The sequence below is a fragment of the Felis catus genome, chromosome C1 (assembly GCF_018350175.1).
Source record: "Felis catus isolate Fca126 chromosome C1, F.catus_Fca126_mat1.0, whole genome shotgun sequence".
Lineage (NCBI taxonomy): Eukaryota > Metazoa > Chordata > Mammalia > Carnivora > Felidae > Felis > Felis catus.
In genome coordinates this window covers 122036778-122058500 of record NC_058375.1, presented here as the reverse complement: position 1 = coordinate 122058500, position 21723 = coordinate 122036778, and the positions used below count along the sequence as shown (strand labels likewise).

At 33.0% G+C, this 21723-nt stretch overlaps 1 protein-coding gene across 4 annotated transcripts in view; it reads left to right on the top strand.

The window, feature by feature from the left end:
- The window catches only part of DPP10 (dipeptidyl peptidase like 10), a 1363298-nt gene that overhangs the window by 1034503 nt on the left and 307072 nt on the right, over positions 1-21723 (top strand). The window lies entirely within an intron of this gene.

Below are 21723 nucleotides of genomic sequence, written 5' to 3'. Positions count from 1 at the left end.
TTCTCTCCATTTCTCTTCGTATCTCCCCATTTTAGTAAATGAGAAATGTTTCTAAGAATGAAATTTCCTTACAGTGAATATTTCTTCCAATATTTTCTATGTAAAATCAGTCATATGAATATCAAGATTAAAAAAAAATCTGACACAAGTTATCACAACCTTTTTCTCCCAGTTTTCATTCTTCCTGACTTCTAATTTTGTTGTGGTTTTCTGGATCAAGCAGAAGGCAGGCTTTCTAAAACTGGCCTTCTGCTGGAGTTGATGTGTTTTGCTTTTATGATTTAGGCTTCTATCATTTTCAATTTGCTTCTCCAGAATCACTGGTTATCCTGACAGTGTTTAAATAATGGAATGTATTTGTTTTGCTCTTACAAAAGAATATGAATCTTGTCTTTCTTGTAAATTCAAACTTCTTAAGGCTAGATTTTGTGATGATTATCTGTTGAGTGAGTGTTAATGAATGAAATGTTGCAGATACTCAAAATTCAGTTGTCAAACACCACTGAAAAATAGCACACAGTTATTTGCTGACAGTTTTATATAATCAAAGGTTCAGTATATTACCTATAAGATGGCTTTGTATGAAGCCATAGTCCAGAGCCTCAGAGGACCTTCTATGCAAATTAAATCAGTGAGCTAATCATGAGCTACTTTTGTTTTTCTTTTTTCTACTTGTACATCTGAAATAGACCTCAAGACTTCATGTTTATTATAGGATGGCCAGGTGAAATAGACTGGAACCTTCTCTTGTTTAGTATTTTTATATATTAAGAAAAAAATAGTCATTGAAATCATGAAGTGCTTATATAGTTATATATCTATTAGGCTACATTAAACCAAACATCTGATGTACTTTAGTAATTAGGTCAGCAACTAACAGAATAAGGACATTTTTGTTTTTAAACTCATTGGTTAATTCACAGAGATTAGAGGGACAGCTTCTGAATGCAACTGTTCATAAGGCGTATTACTCACTTTCTAAATAAATGGATTTCCTTAGGGCAGAAAATACTAACCCTAATGAAAAAGTTTAATAAACAGAATAGAGCAATGAGTATTATTTTTTAATTGCATGGTCCTCAGGAATACTAGAGAAAAGGCTGAGGAATTACCAAGAGATGTTGAAATGAATGGAAAAGAAGCCTTCCGTAGGATAGAAGGCAGAAAGCAGGAATTGGTAATGACAGAGGGTATGCTAATGATTGGCTGATTAAAGTCAGTATGAATTGATTGTCAGTAAAATTAGTTTAGGGAAAAAAAACTAAATGTATTTTGTTGTTGCTGTTGTTTTGTTGTTTTATCATAAAGTGTCATTTTTGATGTGGAGTATAGACCTTCAGTGGCCATTTAAGTTAGTTATAGGTATTCAGTACATGAAGATTCAGTTATGTGACTATTCCTTACTGACCTTTGCCTTTATACAGGCTGGTGAGGTCTTCACGGTGGTCACAGATTATATGTTTTTTTTGACATTTGGTCCTTGCTTTCTTAGCTTCTATGATACATGTTTTGTTGGTACCTCACACCACCCCCACCTCATCTTGCTGTAGTTTCTCCATGTGTTGATTAATACCATTTTATCTTTGTGCATGTGTGTTTAATCTTTTTGAATCCTTTTGAGGTCTCTTCTACTCTCTTGTATGTAGGCAATGACTCTTAATTACCACAGAGTCATATTTAGCAAATATTCCAATTTACTGATCTTCTAAGATTCATGGGCTCCCTAAAGACATTTATCTCACAACACAGATAATTAAGCAATTTATAAGTCCTAGAGGTGTCGAATTGACTGTGGGCGGGGTGGGGGGGGGTTGGTGCAAGGATAAGGGATTGGAGTGTGGCATATATTTACAACTAGTTAACTGAAAACTGTAAAAGAAAACAAAAAACAAATATACAACCATGATTCTATATTTCTTCAGAGGAATTCATTTAATCATTTCCTCCCCACTCCATGATAGCATTATTAAATGTAGTTGTATTTTCAAAGCTCATGCTAGGCTAAAGTCTGGATTTACTTTCCTCAAAGGCCATTCTGTTGAAAAAAAATCTCTTACTAGAGCCTAAGAATTTTATTAACACAGCAGTTTTTTCATTGAACAATTATCAATATTTTAATTAGAATCATAATTAATTGGCTATGATCACTATAAAGGCTATGTAGTCAAAGTGCCAAGTCAATTAAGAAAATAAACACATTACTGATAGAAATGTGATAACAGAATAGCTTATTATTTGGTAGGAAATATTATTCTAAAATGTAACAGTCATTTTATTATAAAAATTAAGATAACACCACATTGTGATTTCCCTCTTAAAAATATTTTAAATATGAATAGTGTGTACTTTTTAGCTATGTAATCATGGTTAGCAGACTCTGAGTAACAATAATACTGGACCCGGCTTTCAAAAATAAAACAAAAGTACATCATTTTCCTAAAATTATTGTCTTAAGGCTTCTTTTGGATTGAAGATAGGTAGATTTTTTAATGAACGAGGAAATTAAAGAGTATATAACTTTTTGAAGATGAGTTGTGCAAAAGAACTGGTTTAGCCTCAAAACTGCTCTTAATCATTTTTAAGTGTTCGGAAATTTTATCTCTTAAAGCCAGACTATTTCAAACAAAAGCTCATTCACAATGAAATAATGAAGAAATGTTTCATAAGTATTAGCTGTATTCTTTCTGCTGTCAGTAAATTGAATATCACCAGTGGTCTTAGCAGAATACACCAGCAACCATAAATAGTTCTGTCAAATCACCAGTTTAAATTAGAAGGGAATTGGAAACATGGGCCTGATGTACTAATATGGAAATGGGTGATTGATGGATAAGACTCATATCTTTTTGATTCTGAAAATCTGCAAGCTTTTAAAAACATACTAGAGGGAGGAACTTCATATATGGAAGCAGATGATTCCAAGGAAAATGTTAGCTACACATTTTGGGGGGTCCAACTGTCTTTTTATAGGCCATTAAAAAAAATAGTAGGTTTGACTGGAACCAGGGAGTATTTATTGACTCATCATGTGTGGAGAGATCTTCCATTGGCTTGCATGCCATCATAATATTTCTATTTATTTTTTTAATTTGTTTTGCCACTAGGTCTGTGGGGGTGGAGGGAATAGATCCAACTGATTTTTTACCACCATGAAATCAAGAAACTTATTTTTCAGTTCATGTTGAAGGAAATAGGTGCCCTACCAAAAAATTCTGGCACCAATAAATACTTACTGGATAGAGACACCCAAAATTTCACCTCTTAAAATTTGAAATAAAGATACGGAGGGCACTTATTGTGATGAGCACTGGGTGTTGTATGTAAGTTATGAATCACTAAATTCTATCCCTGAAAGTAATATTATGCTAACTGGAATTTAAATAAAAACTTGGAAAAAATTAAAATAAAGATAGGTTATTAGACAGTTCTGACTGCCTGAGTGGCTTTATATGTTGGCTCTAATCCTGGAGAATTTGTTTTTGTTTTTGTTTTTGTTTTTGTTTTTGTTTTAAGATCTAGCTTTAGCACTATGTGTTGGTATCCTGGTAGTGAGTAATATCAGTATTGTAACTAATATTGATGGGCCAATGAAATCACAGGAATTGCACACTTATGCAGTTGATATGTGCATGACAATACAGTTTCTTTCTTTTGAGCAGTGGTTCTCAGTTGGTCTAACTTTGTCATCAAGAGACATTTTGCAAGTCTGAAGACATTCTTGATTGTTATGGCTGGAGATGAGTAGTGAGTGTGCCATGGGAATCTAGTCACAGATGCCACTAAACATTCTACAATGCACAAGACAGCTCCTTCCAACGACAACAAAAATTGGCTAGTCGAGAACCTCAGTAGTGGAAATTTGCAAGATCTGGTTCTAGGCAGGAATACCAGGGAAACCATGAGATAATTAACAGGTGGTTTTTAGTTTTTTTTGTTTTTTTTTCTTAAGATGACAACAAGGAATGGTTCTCTTTTTCTGTCAGAAAAGATTTTCAGCTGAAGCTTCCACCTTCATTTTCTTGAGACATGTTTCTTCTTTTTATGGACAGTCCTGGAAAAGAAGACCAGCAGGCATGAATATAATCATTTTGCCTTGGATTTCTCTTCTTTGGATAGGGCAGAGGACAGGCTAAAAGTATGAACACAGATTTCATATAATTTTCTGGGGTACTTCTAATTGAGACATGTTGTTATTGTTCCAACAAGTTAGTATCACTTACTGGCTATTGTCAACTATTTGACAAAGAAGTAAGTGATTTCCTTTAAGTTAGAAGATGAAAACTCATGACTACTTGATGTTCCAGTCATCATGATTCTTTGTTTTTAATTGTTTTAATGTTTATTTTTGAGAGAGATAGAGCTTGAGTGGGGGAGGGGCAGAGAGAAGAAGACACAGAATCTAGAGCAGGCTCCAGGCTCTGAGCCATCAGCGCAGAGCCCAACGTGGGGCTCGAACTCGAGGATGAGAAGACCATGACCTGAGCTGAAGTCAGATGCTGAACCAACTGAGCCACACAGGTGCCCCAGCCAGCATAATTCTTTACATTGGCATTATATTGTTTAATATAAAATATAACAATAATAATATATTATTTAATTTAATTTTTAGTTAACATAGAGTGCAATATTGGTTTCAGGAGTAGAATTCAGTCTTCAGTTTGGGCATATCCGTCTTCTACCCAAAAGCAATAACCACTCCCTATCATTAGATACATTTATATTTCTGACATTTTTTTATTATTCACCTTGAAAGTATGTAGTTCCTTTGTACACCCATATTCATTTTAAAAATGATCATTTGTATTTAATTAGATGATGTACATAATTTCCAACTCTTAGGCATCAAAGAAGTATCATACTATATTCACACCATCAATGCACATTCAGGAGAATGGAAATAAGGTAATATTTTTCAGCAAGGATTGGAATATTTTGTTTATGTTTTTTCATTTAAGAAAGAGGACATGGAATCTACTGTGAATATTTAGGTTCTTCAAAATTTTCTCTAAGTTAGACGAATGTGAAAATGAATTCCTGCATAGTTTTACAAGTAATCGTTGTCAAAACAGGAGAAGAAAAATTTTGATCCTCACCCTGGAAGTTTCTTCAAGGACAAATATAAAATGTGAGAACAGATACTCTTGTCTCCATATGTTGGCGAGTGTGACATGATTATTCTAAAATTCCATACATTTATTCATACAGTTCCCTATAGGTGATAAAGACTTGAAGAGAGACCACTCCATATTATTTTTCACGCTTAATTAGCATTGTGAATGATCCGGGAAACAGATGCTACTACATTTATTTGCTGGGATAAAATGTCTTGGATGGTATAAGCATTTTTGCCTTTAATATATCAAAGGTCTCCTTTGTGTAGGAGCAAAACACTACTTTCTATTTAAACATCACTTAACCATTTGAACAAGAGCTTGTGTCAACTATATCTAATACTCCTCTTAAATATGTGCAATAAAATTATTACAATTCCAGTATTTGCTTCTTTAAAGATTCTTACTTAGTGTTCCCAGGGTTGGGGCTATAAATTTCTTTGGTGTGTGTCAGATAGGATGATGGAAGCTAGCTGGCTAGCATGGTGGAATTTATGCAAGCAAATGCATTTTAATAGACCTTTGAATGTTTGCAAGGTCCCTATGACATAAGGATTTCCTTTGTTTCTTCCTTCCTTCCTTCCTTTTTTCCTCCCTCATCTCTTTTTCTTTCTTTCTTTCTCTTTCTCTTTCTTTCTTTCTTTCTTTCTTTCTTTCTTTCTTTCTTTCTTTCTTTCTTTCTTTCTTTCTTTCTTTCTTTCTTTCTTTCTCTGTTTCTTTCTTTCTTTCTTTCTTTCTTTCTTTCTTTCTTTCTTTCTTTCTTGTCTTTCTTTCAGAAAACCTTGATTAGTGAAGCTTTGGTTAATGGAAAACCATGCATGAAGCAGAATTTTGCAACTATTTGCAATAAAGAGTGCAGATATTTTCATAATACATTGGGACTAATATAGTAAATTAGTGTTTCAGTGTGCTTATGGAATGTAATATAGGGCATTCAGCATTCATTAAATGATAATGGGAGCCCATTACAGAGCTAGAAAGCATTCTCCCTGTCTTCTACTTTAGTTTCAATACAAAGAAACTGAGACCCAGAGAAATACAGTGACTTGCTCAATGCTTTAGTGGAGTTTTAAGACTGGAATACAAATTTCTTGACTCCTAGTCTAGTGTTGCTTCTAATAGGCCTAGATAAGTTTTTCATTTTAAATTCTTCTTAAAGAAATGTAAAATAAATTAAAATTCTTTCTATTTTTGTATAAGGAATTTCTATATGTATTTGTGTACTTATTCCTTAAACTGTTTAAAAAAGATAATTGAATCAAATATAGGTATATGTGTGTGTGTATATGTGTATATCTACACATATATATGTGTATATCTGTGTATACGCACATACACACACACGTATTTCATCACCAGTTAATCAGGAAGAAAGCAGAAGACAATGAAATGAAAAGAAAAAAATAAATAAAAAGTAAAATGTGTTTTAAATATCTTTTGTTGCCTTGGCTTTGCTGAAGTCACCATATTTGTTTTTAGCATATTTTGAATTTTCACGGACTGTCACCTATGTCATCATTGTTTCCATGCAGTTATTTTCAGTTCTTGTGGAAATGCTGCTCATATAAACAAAGAGAAACAACATTATCTGCATTCCCACAATTACACATACACACATACACATACACACACTTATATCACCAAGCCACTCACAGCTCTGCTACCCCTTGATTAATCTTTCTGAAAAAATCTAGTCTACATTTGAGATTCTTACATCTCTTAAAAGGTTACAGACATTTTTCTCCCTCTCCATTTCTGTACTGTTGCTGCATCATTGCTAAAATGACTCATCCTGTCTTAGTCTATTAATGCATTTGCCAACTAATTATTGAGCCCCTGCTACTTATGAGATTATATTCCAGGTTCTGGGGATACATGTTGAGGAAGACAGATGTATCAAACCAACAACAAACAAATGCTCAAGTAGAAATATAAGCAGTTGCAGCTAGTATTAAGTCCTTGGGGAAAAAAAAAGGTGGCATAGAGTGAGGATTAGACAAGGATTAGGTGCCTAGGAAAGGTCCAATGTAGAAGCAACATTTCAAGGTCAGGTTGAAGAGTTTTGTAGGCTCAAAGAAGAATCATTATAAAGAACCTTGGGTAGGAACTGCGTAGATCTATTGTAAGAATAGAAAATATATAAGCAGTGGAGAATGCAGAGAATGGTACCAGATGAACCCAGTAGAATAACTACCAGAAAAATTATGTTGTTTTGTTTTGTAAGAAATAGGCACACTTTGATATCTGAGTCATACTTTAAAAGAACACTTTGCTATGTGAGGAATATATTCTAGGGATTTTGAAGTCGAAATTGTAAGACCATTCTGAAGGCTACAACAATGGTATTTCCCCTTTCTCTGTATCCTCACAAACACCTGATGTTTCTTGTGTTGTTCATTTTAGCCATTCTGATAGGTGTGAAGTGATATCTCCTTATGGTTTTGGTTTGTGTTCTCCTGATGATCAGTGATATTGAGCATCTTTTCATGTGTCTATTGGCCATCTGTATATCTTTTTAGAAAAATGTCTATTTGTGTCTTCTTATTTTTAATTGGATTATTTGTTTTTTGGATATTGAGTTTTTTTTAAGTTCTTTATAGATTTTGGATACTAACCCTTTATCAGATACATCATTTGTAAATATCTTCTCCCATTCCATAGGTTGTCTTTTAGTTTTGTTGATTGTTTCCTTTGCTGTGCAGAAGCTTTTTATTTTGATGAAGTCCCAACAGTTTATTTTCGCTTGTTTCCCTTGCCTCAGGAGACATATTTAGTGAGAAGTTGCCATGTCCAATTTCAAAGAGGTTACTACCTGTGTTCTCCTGTAGGATTTTGATGGTTTCCTGTCTCCCATTTAGGTCTTTCACCCATTTTGAGTTTATTTTTGTGTATGGTATAGGGAAGTGGTCTAGTTTCTTTCTTTTGCATGTTGCTATCCAATTTTCCCATCACCATTTGTTGAAGAGACTATCTTTTCCCCAAAGGATATTCTTTTCTGCTTTGTCAAAGATTAATTGGCCATATAGTTGTGGGTTCATTTCTGGGTTTTCTATTCTGTTCTATTGATATATGAGTTTAGTTTTGTGCCAGTATCATGCTGTTTTTATCACCACAGCTTTGTTATATAACTTGAAGTTCAGAATTGTGATTCCTTCAGCTTTGCTTTTCTTTTTCAGGGTTGTTTTGGCCATCCAGGGTCTTTTGTGACTCACATAAATTTTAGGATTGTTCGTTCAAGTTCTGTGAAGAATGTTGTTGGTATATTAATAGGGATTGCATTAAATGTATAGATTGCTTTGTGTAATATAGATTTTGTGTATAGGGATTTATGCTTTGTGTAATATAATAGGGATTGCATTAAATGTATAGATTGCTTTGTGTAATAATATTGTGTCTTTTACCTCTTTGGTTAGGTTTATTCCTACATATCTTATGATTTTAAGTGTAGTTATAAATGGTATTGATTCCTTGATTTCTCTTTCTGCTGCTTTATTATTGGTGTATGTAAATGCAACAGATTTCTGTTCATTGATTTTATGTCCTGAGACTTTACTGAATTTATTTATCAGTTCCAGCTGTGTTTTGGTGGAGGCTTTCAGGTTTTCTGCATAGAGTATCAGGTTCCTTGACTGAAATGTTAAAATTAAAACTTTAATTTCAAAAGACTCAAATAGATGGTTGACATAATTAATGAAGTAGTTATTGATTTAGAACCCAGATATATGTAAGCTTATCCAAAGATAAATTTTGATTATGTTTTAATTAATTCGTTATGATACATTTTTATATCTTTCATTAAACTTTCACTAGTTTATGAATATCTTAAGAGAAGAGGCCAACCAAAACTTACTCAATTTTTTGTTTTCAGTGACTAGAACAATGATGGCATAGCACAAAGTAGACATGTAGTGTACATTTTATGAATTAATCAGATTTATTTTCTTTTCCACATAGCATCATTTATTTAAATATTTTATTCATACTGGTCCATGAGAGAATGTAGGAAAAAATGAAATTTAATTAACTCTCCTAAAATTTGAATCAGTTGCAAAAAGGGTAATTTATAAGCCAAAATAATAATTTTCCCCATTCAATACAGGTGTGATCTCATCATATTACAAGCAAGTAAAAAGATCTTCCAATTATTGAAGTGAATGATATTCATTTTAAGCAGAGATTGACATTTACAGGAAACAATTACTTGATTCTTTGCAACATCTTTATTATTTTGAAACATGGTTAATTTGTAGGCTATCCAAGAAATATATATAAATATAAGAAGCTTCATTTTATCCCCAGATGCATTCATTACTGATTAGACATTGAAAGAAATGTCTCCTGCACCTTAGTTTCAGGAAAATCTGTTCATCTATTTGATTTTTTTAATGTTTATTTATTTTTGAGAGAGAGACACAGAGTGTGAGCAGGGGAGGGCCAGAAAGAGAGGGAGACACAGAATCCGAAGCAGGCTCCAGGCTCTGAGCTGTCAGCACGGAGCCCGATGTGGGGCTCGAAATCACAAACTATGAGATCATGACCTGAGCCAAAGTGGGCCGCTTAACTGACTGAGCCACCCAGGAGCCCCTCTGTTCATCTATTAATTAATGACACGTGATAAGCAAAGTAGGACTCCTGTAACTGATTTTTTTTCTTGCTTTTGCCTAATGGGAAAACTAGATCTGAATTAAAAGTTTACTTTAACATTTGGGAAAGAAATTAAACTATGCAAATAACACTGAATCCTCTGAATGTATCATACCACTCTTCAGTTTCTTTTCTAATTTATCTTCCTCCTCTGTGTGTCTGTGTGTGTTTCTAACAGATTTATTGGCATATACTTCATATACCATAATTGTCACTCATTTGAAATGTACAGTTCAATGTTTTTTAGTATACTGACAGAGTTGTGCAACCATCATCACAGTCTAACCTACCCTTAAAGAAACCCATACACACTAGAAGTCTTTCTCCAGTTCTGGAATCTTTTCTCTGCAACCTCCTGCAGCTAGTAGTCTACTTTGTATCTCTATGGATTTATGCATTCCATTCATTTCAGATAAATGAAATACACAGTATGTGGTCTTTTATGACTAACTTTTGCCCTTAGCACAGTATGTTCAGGGTTTATATATGTTTTCGGATATATCAATACTTCATTCTTTTTTATTGTTAAATAATATTCCATTGTGTGATATGCTACTTTTTTGATCCATTCACTAGTTAATAAACATTTGAATTGGTTAATTTTAGGGCTACCATGAAACATACAAATGTTTCAATTGAACATTTGAAGTTTTCAGATAAACATTTGTATGCAAATTTTGTGTAGGTACATGTTTTCATTGCTCTTTCTTGACATCTTTCCACTATTGTGCAGTGTAATTCTGGGTCATATGGTAACTCTGTGTTTAGCATTTTGAACTATGAAATTATTTTCCAAAGTGGTCTTGTCTATTTACCTTTTCACCAGCAGTATGAGAGGAGCCAAATTTCTTAACATCTTTGTCAGTGCTTGTTCTTGTCTACCTTTTTATTGTAGTCACCTTAGTGTGTGGGGAGTGGTGTAACATGTGGCTTTGGTTTGCATTTCTGGAATTTACTAATGATGTTAAGCATGTTTTCATATGTTTATTGGCTATTTGCATTTCTTCAGAGAAATTTCTGATAACATCCTCTGCTCACTTTTTAACTAGATTCTTTCCATTGCTAAATTGCAAGTGTCCATTTATATCTCCAAAATAGAAGTTCCTTGTCATATATAAAATTTGCAAATCACTTCTGCCAGGTGTGTAATTTTTTTACTTTCTGGGTGGTATCCTTTGATGAACAAAGGATTTTATGTTCAATGAAATCAAGTCTATCTATTTTTCTTTTTTCTTATATAGCTTGTTAATCCAAGAAGTTATTGGCTAACCATTATCATAAAGATTTACTCCTGTGTTTTTGTCTAAAAATATTACAATTTTTATTTTTACATTTAGTTCTGTGATTTGAGTTAATTTTGTGTATGATGTGAGGCAGGGTATCCATTCTTTTGCCTGTGGATATTCACTTGTTCATGCAACATTGTTTGAAAAGACTATTCACACAGAATGGTTTTAGCACCTTGTAAAATATCAGTTGACCACCGATGTATAGATTTATTTCTGGACTCTCTATTTTCTTAATCTGTATGTTTATCTTTATGCCATTATCACAATCTTGATTACTGTAGCTTTGTGGTAAGACTTCAGATCAGGACCTGTGAGTACTCAAACATTCTTCTTCTTCCAGATTGTTTTGAATATTCTTGGTCCCTTTCATTTCATATGAATTTTAAGATGAACCCATAAATTAACATTTGGTCTATCCCTAGAGAGTGTTTCATTTGAATTTTAAGGTCAACCAGTAAATTAACATATGGTCTCTCCCTAGAGAATGTTCCATGTGCCTCGCCTTAAAATATATTTTTTTCTAGGGATTTCTGTCTGTTAGATACTTTTGCTTTATAATGTTGTTCAAGTCTTCTTTTTCCATATTGATAATCGGCCTAGTTCTATCCATTATTGAAATTGGGTCAGGAAGTCAAACTATTACTGTTGGATTGTCTATTTCTCCCTTCAATTCTGTTCATTTTTCTTTATGTATTTTGGAACTTATGCTTTTTGTTATCAAGTACATATTTGTTTACAATTGGTATATTTTCTTGATGGAAATAGTATACAAAAACTGTACCAACATATTTCTATTTCTTCTCTCTCCTTTGCATTTTTGTTGTCATACAAGTTATGGCTTTATACATTTTAACCTAACAATACAATTTTAAAATTATTTTTTATGAAGCCATCTTTTTAAATAAATAGAGGGAGAGAGAAATTAGAGTGTGTTTATGCTGCCTTTCATAATTTCCATGCAGTTACCTTTACTAGATCATTTTTTTTTCTTCATGTGGATTCAGGTTACTGTTTAGTGTCCTTTAATTTCAACCTGAAGGACTCCCTTTAATATTTCTTGGACCACAGGTCTGGTAGCAACAAAAGCTCTCAATTTTTGTTTATCTAGACGTGGCTTAATTTCTCCCTGATTTTTGAAGGAGTGTTTAGTTCAATATAGGATTATTTGTTGACGATGTTTTTTTCTTTCAATACTTTGAAGATGTCATCCTAGCATGTGACATGTATGGCTTCTTAAGAAAATTTAGCTGTTAATCTTATCCATTCTGTGTGATACATTATTTTTTTTCTCTTGTTTACAAGTTCATTCATTGTGATTTTTGACTATTTGACTGTGATTAGTTTAGGTGAGGACCTTATCAAATTTTTTTAACTAGAAATTTGTTGAGCTTCTTGTACATTAATATTTTTCATCACATTAAAAAAATTTTACTTATTACTTTTGAATTTTTTATCTTCCTATTTCTCTTCTCTGCATTTTATATTCTGCATTCAGTTTTACCAAAGCAGGAAGGAATATAAGGAATTCCCCAATACAATATAACTAAGTATAATTGTCTGTTCTCACCTTGCTTAGATATTATCTGTAAAACAGTGAAGTCATTTTCATCATGAGAAAAGTGGCGCTTTGTCTTTAATATTCTCTTCCTTCCTTCCTTTCTTCCCTCCCTCCCTCTCTGCCTCCTTCTTTCTCTCCCTCCTCCCTCTTCCTCTCTCCTCTGTCCTCTCTCCCTCCCTTCCTTCCTCCCTTCATTACTTCTTCCTATCTCTTTCTTTTAGATAATAGACTATGTGTATTAACTGAATGATTGCAACTTCTTAGCCATTAATACAGATAATCAATGGTTAAGAGTTACTATATGAATTGGGAGAGATTACAATGAAAATCCTATCCTTTACCAGCTATACTGTCTGACATTATGAACCTTTTCCAGCCTATTTTAAATACCTGGACTATTCTTAACTAGTTCTATCTTATTTATACAACTTTTAAGAATGTTCATCAGGTCCCAGATATTCTTATTTATGCAACTTTGAAAAACTTTCTTCAGGACTCAGTTGTATATACTATTGATTTTAATGAAACATTAAGGAAGAAAGAATATCTAAGATAAATGAATAACCAGATTATAATTTCAAAAAGTAAATTATAATGAAATATGTATTTCTAACTAAAGAAGTACAATCATATTTTATTCAGAATGAGAGATTATTCACATCATTATAAGTGGCAACACCATGGTGTTATTCATTTTAGAAGAAAAATACTTAGAATAGCATTCTACTTTTTTATAAAAGAAGTGGTAAGTTAAGATTTAATTCATATGGATATGTGGAGAAATCTTGTATCCTTACATACACTCATATATTTTTTCTAAAAATAAAAACAAATTCACACTGTGAATTCTCTTTGTTAGGAACAAAGCATTTATAAATTCTGAATAAATCAGAGCTTATATTTGTATAATACAATTCTATGGCATTCTTCTTTATCCTTGGTCATTCCCTACTGTATCCATAATTTATATATGCCCCTTAAAATATTGACATTTAATGGATATTTCAATAAAATATAATTAAGGACACAAATATTCTTAATCTTTTTCGTTGACATTTCTAAAAACAATAGAATGAAAATATATGGTTAAAAACTATAAATAGTTTATTGAACTATCTAATATGAGTCATTAGCTACATGTGGTCTGTTTACATTTATTTTTAAATTCATTAAAATCATGTGAAAATTTAAAAATCCATCTCTTAGTCACATCAGCCTCATTTCATGTGTGTAATAGCCCAGTGAAGCCAATGGTTACACATTAGACTGTGTGCAGAATATTTCCATTATCATAGAAAGTCCTGTTGGACAGAGCTGGTACTCATGTGCACATACAGTGAAAATAAAAGTTTTCCTCCATATCCTTTTTGAAGACATCCATGTCCACATTTGTACCAAATAATATCAAACAATTCTCCAGAAATAAGTCTGTATATCTTCATAGGTCTCTACATAAACAACATAATATTTTCAAAAATATACACTCTGTGTGTGTGTGTATATATTTCAACAGTATGGAGAGCTTACACTTTTTATTCACTTAATAATGTAACGTGAGGTTCTGTTTACATAAACCCATTTGTCTTTCTCTAATATTATTTGATGGTTATATAGAATTTCTTTGCATGATGTGCTATTTATTTCCTGTTATGCACTTGTAGATACACTTGGAAACAATTTTTGAAATGTATTTATAGGCTAAATTCACACAGTGGTATTGCTGTGTCAAAGGAAATTTGAAATTAAATTTGAAATTTAATAGTATCAAATTGTATTAAACAAGTCAACCAGTGGTATATGATATTGCTTAATACTGTACTCTTGCTGTCACAACATGTTTTTTTTTTTTTTGGTTGAGGCAAAATAACCCTTAATTATTATACTGATTTGTACTTACTTAATTATGAGTGAGGTTGGGCATCATCTTGTCATACATGCATTGGCAGTTGGTTCAGTTTTTTCCTATGAATTTCTTTGCACAAACTTTTCAAATTGGAACTTTGCATTGGTGCTCATGTGCAGCAATTTTTTTCTTCAGATATTTCTATTTGTCCTTGATATCATTGGAATTACTCATTCACCACCATTTGGAAAGCCCTGTGAAAGGATTTTATTTCAAATATCTTGGTTGATATGTATCTATTATTAACTGGTAAAAAGGAACGAGTAATGAGTCTTAAAAAAAAGAAAAAGAAAAACAAAAGAGGGATAATGGAGAAGGTTTTGACTGAATGTCTATAACAAACTCATTCAGCCATAATTACCTATTTAATAACAGTTAAAAGCATCATCTGCCCCATAAGACCTTAGGAATGTACCCCGTAAGTTTCCCCTCAATTTTCCACGTGAAATAAAATTCATATTAAAAAAAAAGAAGAAGTGTAAAAACTGAACACCTTCTTCATGCCTTAGACTTAAAACAGTCTGCATTGGAGACTTAACTATATGCAGAAAAGTTATTGATCTTTGTCTTCTATATATGTCATGAGAAGATTAAAGCTATTAATGAACATTTCTGAGAAAGGGGGCAGTACAGGAAATGACTTGTAGATTTGGGGCAGTAAGATGCAATGTTAGTAAATGACAACTCTTAAGCTAATTTACTCTGAAAATTATTTTTATATCTATCTTTGGAAATCTGGTGAATCTCTAACAGAGCTCCTAAGCACAGTTGAGGAGACCAGCAATATTTGCAATTCTGACTGTGAGATGAGAGAAAATAATACTGTTCTTCAGACTTGGGGATTTGGTCTCAAGACATTGAATGTGGAGGCACTTTATGATTGTTCCCTATTGTCATTCCATTGGGTTTGACTTACTTTGCAGTCCCTCTTTCTTTCCACAACTAAACGGAAAGTTTTGTGCCACCATGAACGTAAATCTAAAATTACTCTTTTCCTTTACTATTGCTCTTTGCTTTAGCAAAGAAGGGTCATGTATGATATCTCTGCTTATCAAATAGATACTGACAAATGAGAAACAAATGGAGAATCAATTTATCATTATGAGTCCTGAGCATGAGTATTCAAAGACCACCTGTTAATGTACTTTAGAAGTACTGATGTTCATAGGTGAAAACCCAACATTTTTATTGTTTTTTTCAAATAAATTGCATATTCAGAATCTTCCTCTTAAACATCATATCTTTATATTTTTGTTGTTTATATCTTGTATGTATTATAGTTTCACGTTAAAATTAGAGTGCACAGACAGATATTTTACCATACTAAAGAATGCCAAGTAGTAAATGATAAAGATATGGTAAAAAGCATAAGTTAACTTAAAAAAGATGTATAATTAATAATAATAATAAACACTTTCCCAATTCTGATGAAAAATGAGCAAAATCTATGTATAGACTTTTTATAAAAGAAGCATTGTTAGTAAACAAATAAATAGATGCTTAATATTATTTATAAAAAGAAAAATTATGACCAACAATGGGATTGTATTTTACACCTGTCCGTTTGGCAAGGCTTAACTCTGATATTCCCAAGTGTTGGAAAGAATGTGGAGAACAGGATCTCTTACTCATTGCGGATAGGAGTGTAATTTGTGTTTTTACTCTGGGTAACCATTTGTCATTACTGTGTGAAATAGAGACTTCATATGCCCCACAGCCCACAAATTCCTCCCTTGATATCATAAGAAAATAGTTGCTTGTGTGCATCAGGAAATGAGAATACAGACATTTATTCAGTCATAGTTGCAAACAACCTCTGGTGTCCTCAGCTGAGCTTGGGCCTATTAATGGACATTATGGAGAAAGTGGACAAGAAGAATGACTTTCGACTTTGGACCATTAAAGTACAATTTAGTAAATGACAACTGTTTTTTAACTAATTCACTCTGAAAATTATTTTTACATCTTTGGGGATCTGGTGAATATCTAACTCAGCTTGTGTGTGTATGTGTGTTTGCCTAAATGACATGTTATTTAGTCTTAATTGATTTTGAACTTTTAATAGATGCATCAGGCAACCCATGATCTTCTTCCATTTCTCTTTATTACTCAGCATTCTGTTACTGATTCGTACATATTTTCATTTAGCTGTGGTTCACTTATTTTCATGATTATTATAGGATATTCCATTATTTTCATATTATTTTCATAGTTATACAGTTATTATTTTCATATTTATGATATATTTTTGTTTATCTGATATTTATCTGGGCATCCTGTGTTTTCATTTGATTGTGAATTATACTATATCACAATTAAAAATTTATTAATCTAATTCTTTGCATCCAAGACCCATTAAGATAAAAACAACTAACAAATATACTCTATATAATGTTATATGGAGTATATTTATATGAAATTATTATTTCATCCAAGATAGAAAATAGAGACAGGGGAGTAGATATCAAACATAGTATTATTGAGGAATATTCCAGAATATTTCAAATCTGGAATAAATATGTTTCTTTTTAGTTGCTAGCTTGTCTTCTCTCTTTTTATTTGGGATTATTAATGATAATGTAAATTAATGATGTCATACAAATTTTAAGTAGGCCTTTTATCCATAAGAAAAAATGATGAGTTCTCAAGCAAATTTACTTTTTGAAGCACCAATATTTTCCCATTTCTCTCACTTCTACAGAAGAGTCAGGTTAAAGCTTTTCTTTTTAATAAGGCAATATTAATCATTAAGTTTTTCTTTCTTTTTAAATATAGGGTAATTGCAGGGGTGCCTGAGGGCTCAGTCAGTTGAGTGTCCGACTTTGGCTCAGGTCATGATCTCGGGGCTTGTGGCTTTGAGCCCCACGTTGGGCTCTGTGCTGACAGCTCGGAGCCTGGAGACTGCTTTAGATTTTTGTCTCCCTTTCTCTCTGACTCTCCCCTGCTCACGCTCTGTCTGTCTGTCTGTCTGTCTCTCTCAAAAATAAATAAACATTAAAAATAAAAAAGAAATAAAAATAGGGTAATTGCACAGTTCTCAGTAGCCATCTTCTCGCCTATGGCAGAAATAAAATTGTATGACTAACATAAATACCTGAAATGTACATATCACATTTTAAAAAATAACTTCATTAATTAGATCTGTAGAATCATAGTCTCTAATATTTACCTGATGGAATATTTTAACAAGAATAGACAAGTGGGGCACGTGGGTGTTTCAGTTAGTTAAGCATTCAACTTTAGCTCAGGTGATGAGCTTGCAGTTTGTGAGTTCAAGCCCTGCCTTGGGCTCTGTGCTGACAGCTCAGAGCCTAGAGCCTGCTTTGGATTCTGTATGTGTGTGTGTGTCTCTCTCTGTTCCTCCACTACTTGCGCTCTCTCTCTTTCTCTCTCTCTCTCTCTCTCAAAAATAAAAATAAAGATTAAAAAAAATTTTTTTAATGAATAGACAAGTAATTTGCTGCTGGAGAGCTCTAGTCCACCCAACTTAACTTATAAGCCTTCTGTTGAGTATGTATTAATTAGGTCATGATGAGGAAAACTCACCCTGAAATTCTGATGTGATAATCTTTAGGGCTTCCATAACTTTTGATATATTTCTATATGCTCTATTCTTTTTCTCTTTTTAATGTGTTTTAGATGGGAGAGGGGCAGAGAGAGGAAGAGAAAGAATCCCAAGCAGGCTCCATATTCAGCATGAAGCCCAATGCAGGGCTCCATCTTACGACCATGAGATCATGACTTGAGCTGAAATCAAGAGTCAAACGCTTAACTGGCTGAGTCACCCAGGCACCTCTACTCCTTTTATTTTAATTGAAGAGTGTTTGACACAAAATATTACATTAGTTTCAGGTATATAACATAGTGATTCAAAATTCTATAGATTATGCTATGCTGATGGCAATTGCAGCTACCATCTGTCATAATACATCACTATTACAATACCATTGAGTATATTCCGTATGCTGTGCCTTTCTTCCCCGTGACTTATTCATTCTATAAGTGGAAGCCTGTGCCTCCCACTTCCCTTCATCCATTTGCACCCCACCCTTCTTCCTTCTGGCAGTTATGAGTTTATTCTCAGTATTTATGGATTTCTTTCTGTTTTTTGTTCACTTTTTTTTTTAGATTCCACAAATAATTGAAATCATGTGATGATTTTCTTTCTCAACCTGACTTCACTTATTTTAGCATAATATCCTTTAGGTCTATTCATGTTTTCATAAATGGCAAGATTTCTTTCTTTATGGTTGAGAAATATTCCATAGTGTGTGTGTGTGTGTGTGTGTGTGTGTGTGTGTGTGTGTGTGTACATACATCCTACATCTTCTTTATTTATATATCAATGGATACTTGGGTTGCTTCCATATCATGGCTATTGTAAATACTGCAATAAACATAGGAGTGCACATATATTTTCCAATTAGTGCTTTCATTTTCTTTAGGTAAATACCCAGTAGTGGAATACTGAATTGTATGGTATTTGAATTTTTAATTTTTTTCATGAACATTCAGTCTGGTTTTCACAGTGGCTGCAACATGTTACATTCCTACAAACAGTGCACCTGGGTTTCTTTTACTCCATATTTTCACAAATACTTGTTATGTCTTGCCTTTTTGATACTAGCCATTCTCACAGGCGTCAGGTGATATCTCATTGTGGTTTTGATTTGCATTTCCATGATGATGAGTGATGTTGAGCATCTTTTCATGGGTCTGTAGGCCAACTGCATGTCTTCCATTACTCTATAGGCTCTATTGTTTAGTGCAGCTGCACCTGAATGCAATCACTTAAAAGAAAATTATGCTCGAAATATAATGATTAGAAAGCCCTAGACAATTTGAAGTCAGTAGAATAGCACACACTGAACTTCAAAGAAATAATTTATATACATATACATGCTACAATATCCTTTTCCTCCTTTCTCTAGCCAAAGCGTTTCCAATTTATTGACTTTTGGGGTAGAGGAATATTGACACTCTTCTCATCAAAGTCACCTTGTCTGCCCTGTTTTTTAGTTATTAATAAAATTCAAAGACTATTAGTTTTCACCATCTATTAAACATAAAAATTGTTGGGCCGCCTGGGTGGCTCACTTGGTTAAGCGTCCGACTTTGGCTCAGGTCATGCTTTGCACACTGACAGCTCAGAGCCTGGCTTTGGATTCTGTGTCTCCCTTTCTATCTCTGTCCCTCCCCCCTGCCCCTCCAACTTGTGCTTGCTCGCTCTCTCTCTCTCTCTCTCTCTCTCAAAATCATCTTTGTATATAAATATTTAAAAAGTAAATAAATAAATAAAAATAAAAATAAAAATTGGTTTTTAAATGTTTTAGTGTATGGTCTATGATCCAAATCAATAAATATTAATTTGGCTATTCACATTTATTGAGCAATAAATACATATGTGAGATACTCTACAGGGTATCGATCAATAGGTTCCTATTCAATAGTTTTAAAAACTACCTACTTGTACCATGGCATTTTCTGCATTTAGTACTTTACACAATATTCTAGTATCAATAAAATGCATGGTTCCAAGAAAAAAGAAAGAGACCATCTATTAAGTTTATACAACATGGATGTCATGGGTATCACAAAGAAATATAACTTAAACACTATACTAACTAATTGAGTAGCTAAGAAAAGAGAACATGAAAAAAATACAATAAGATATTTGATTTTTAAGTTCTTTGCATATAAACACAGTTATGGCTATAAAAAGAAATCATGGCTTGGTTCAGAGCTACAAGATAAAAAACAATCTATTTGCTTCTTCTTTGTTCATTTAATTTGAAGGCAGAGAAGGAGAGCCCATTCTTAGCATCATACCATGGACTAAATTTTGGTTTGCCGCCTTTTCTAGCCTCCCTTCATCTCCTTTTCCTTTGTATCAGTTAAGTGCGTAGTGACCATTTTCCTCCTCTCATCCATTTAAGGTCAACTGACTTTCTGAAATCCTCCATCATGTATATTTCATGGTCTTTTATAGACTTCAGTGTTAAAGAAACTTATTCATAATATAAACTTAATCACATATTTGAAAAATTAGTATTTTATTTTTCTAGAATAAGAGAGGATTTTTTCTAAACTTTTTGTCATGTATCAATAAACTAAAAATGAGATTGAGTGATGAGGGAAGTTATGGCCCAAATAAATTAAACATAAGGGGTATAGGTATCAGTCTGTAGGGAGCTTGGTAGGGTACAGGTGCAGGGAGCAGGAAGAAAAGATCATAGGGTCCACAGAGACCTACCTTCTTGTTTTAATCATTCTCTATGTGTTAAAAATATACCCACTGACACTTGAAGGCTTAGAGCATTATCCAACTCAAGGTCCTAGGCCAGTTGTTTTGTTTTGTTTATTTACTTTTGTAAGTAGAGATGGCTATAAATATTTTTATCACCAGCTTGTTGCAAGATCGTGCACAATACCCACCCAAACTGTACAGTTCCCATGTTTCTCTTGTGTCTCAATCTTAAGACAACCAAATCCTTCTTACCAGTTAGTGCTAATTTTAACCCCATCTCTTATTCTTCTCCTCTTGCTCTGTCCTTTCTCATCCTCAAGTCCTACAAATGCATATTTTATCTTTTCTGGCACTTCTGACATTTAAGTTTGTGTTTAATGATTTCTTGCCCTGATCTTCAGTATCTGACACCTTGCAACACTATCATTATCTTATTTCTACCTCAAGTTATAATGTTTCTGACAAGAGTGAATCATTGCAATAGAGCCTCTTAATAGGGGCATTACTGTGGCAATAAAAGATGTAAATCGCAGTCCCAAACAACCTAGAAGAGCAATCATGAAACAGTGATCAATGATTAAATGAACTGCACATATAATTATATACATATAAGGTCAGATGAATCACTTGAGCTGAAAAGGACAGGGAGTATTTTAGAGAAATACAATTTGAATAAGGAGCAGATCAAGTTGTGAAAGTTTTATAGCAGGTGGAGCAGGTTGAACAAAAATACAAAACAAAGAAAGCATATACATTTAAGGAATAAAAGTAATAGTAAGCAATATTTGTAATAATTGCATTGTTACTGATCCATCCCTTGTAGGGCATACTGTTTTAGGGGTTTAGTCTCTTTTATTTGATGGGAATAGATTTACATTGAATACAAACAAACTTTCATCTAATGCTTTGATAATGATTAATAATGAAGCTCCTAGGTATATCTCTTAAACTCCAGGCTTTTATTATTTAAA